General features: G+C 38.7%; 1 non-coding gene across 1 annotated transcript; it reads right to left on the reverse strand.

Annotated features, from left to right (window-relative positions):
• Nucleotides 1–1,411: 1,411 nt before the first annotated feature.
• Nucleotides 1,412–1,575, reverse strand: LOC115870832. Its single transcript, XR_004046948.1, has one exon. It is a non-coding gene; the product is annotated as a U1 spliceosomal RNA (small nuclear RNA).
• Between the last annotated feature and the right edge of the window lie 630 nt (nucleotides 1,576–2,205).

The raw sequence follows: 2,205 nt of genomic DNA on the forward strand, positions 1-2,205 counted from the left end.
AAAATGCTGTCTCTGAAGTGACACCATAACAAATGGATTTTTGACCTCACATCATGAGGCATAAACTCTAATCTGAGAACAATTAATTCTGATAACGTAGCCTTACTCTCATGAGATGATAACTGAAAGTATGAGTGCTATAAAAATACACATTGAAGAATATGATGGTGCCAGCTATCCAGAAGAATAGTTCTAAAGGTCTTAAAGTTTTCTCATAAAAACAGGTGGCCATCTAAAGTAGGTAACCCATGCAGAGAAAATTCGCTTGCCCTAGTATGCTCAAAGAATTTTTAATGAAACCCATGATCAGAAGAAGGGATTATATTAGAGTTCAAAACCTAAGCACTAAATCTGTAGAAGACTATAGTTAAAGTGAAAGTCCCCAAACTCCTGCCCCCACCTCCTATTTTTAGTTTCCACTTGGATTAAATCACCATTACTTCTGACCATTAATTGACAGGGTGAAGAGGCTTGTCCTCAGCCAGAGTACATTAAACAGTGTATGACTACCACTCCCCTAGTCAGTACAGACAATGGTTGGATTCAAAAAATTTAACAACTGGTTTGATTTCTTTTAATGACCATTTTAATATGAAAATTTATATTCAAAAGATGCTTTATTATTTCATACAGTTAATAATTAAATAAGAATAATAAAAAGGTACACAAAACTAGATTGTAAGAAATAGTTTTAAAATATTAAATAATATCTGACAAAAACAATAACATGACTATAGAAAACATTTTCATGTTGCTTTTTGATTGGCAGCCTCATTTGCTGCCAATCAAATGCCAATATATGATGCTTTTATCTGGGCATCATTGGTTATGTGATTTATCCTTAGTCATCTTTCCACTGTAGAAATAGGATCCCATTCCTTTAGAGGCAGGCCAATTAGTCAATAGTCATTGTGTTTGATATATTAGAACCGGGCTACTTCTCTTCTCTGAACATATTGTTTATTCTTTGAAAAATCGCTCTATTTCCACTAAACTTTGAACACTTTCAGGAATTATATAACTTACTCATACTCTTGGGAATTTGGGGGTATAACAAACCTGTAACACATGTGTTATCCTCTGGTTGTTTGGCACTGTTTCTCTTTATGTTATATATTTGTTTATTGAAGTAACAAATGCAAGGGAATAAAGATGTAGTAGTTCATAAAAATATAATGAGTTTTATGAAACTAATAAATATTACAAACATAGTTCTAATTTTTTATACCTATGAATGGAATGAACATTACCATGGGTGCTTAGAATATGCTGGTGTGAAAATAAACATTAAAAATGAGTAAGGAATGTAAATTTGTGATTTCCCAATTTGGAAGCTGTCCAGCACCTTAGAGAGAAACCTGATTACAAGCACCATTGTTTTTTTTCTCTTCTTAATTTTTTTTTTTCTTATTAGGGGAGAGCGCGAACGCAGTCCCCTGCTACCACAAATTATGCAGCTGAGCTTCCCACATTTGGGGAAATTGCAGGGGTCAGCACATCCGCAGTGCAATGGACAAGCCTCTCCCCGGGAAGCCCACCTTCCTGATCATGGTGTCTTCCCTGCCAGGTACGTATACAAGCGCCATTTAAACAACCGAACCGCGTCACTGACCTCAACAAAAACATCCGTTCTGCCAAACAGGTGCGAACCGGTTGAATCCCACCTCTGAGAACAGGGAGGGCCTGGAAGTTCTCCCTAATGAACTCTGGAAAGCAGGCAAGGGTAATTTACTTACAGGAAACACGTTTAAGATCGTCTCCTTGGAACCAAAACCTGCAGGTAGAGAAATTATCTTTCTTTTGTCCTGCCTCACGCTGGTCTGTTAAATCAACAACACCTGACCGTCATTTCCAAAAAAGTTACACCAAGGAACTTTAGAAAAACGAATTGCTTAGTGATATGTGCTGTTGGTCTTGCTCTTAGGCAAATAAAACTTTGATGGGGTGACAATCTATTTCCTAGCCCTGTTTTAGTTTTGTCTCATTATTATAACCTTGTGGGAAGTTGCCCCTGGGGCCACCCTCTGGAAAGACTGTAGGTCCAGGACTTTCTGGAACAGAGCCAGACAGCGCCGAGAGGACTGGACGACAGAGCTCCAATGTGCACCCCTGGCCTTGACGTTCCCTGAAACTGAGACTCAAGAGCAGGAGGAGGCCTGACCCTGGGAACGACTGCAGCATGTCAAGCGTCCTCACTCGAGAGCG

Source organism: Echinops telfairi, unplaced genomic scaffold (genome assembly GCF_000313985.2).
Source record: "Echinops telfairi isolate 266 unplaced genomic scaffold, ASM31398v2 ScPeMD7_2;HRSCAF=8, whole genome shotgun sequence".
In the NCBI taxonomy this organism is placed as follows: Eukaryota; Metazoa; Chordata; class Mammalia; order Afrosoricida; family Tenrecidae; genus Echinops; species Echinops telfairi.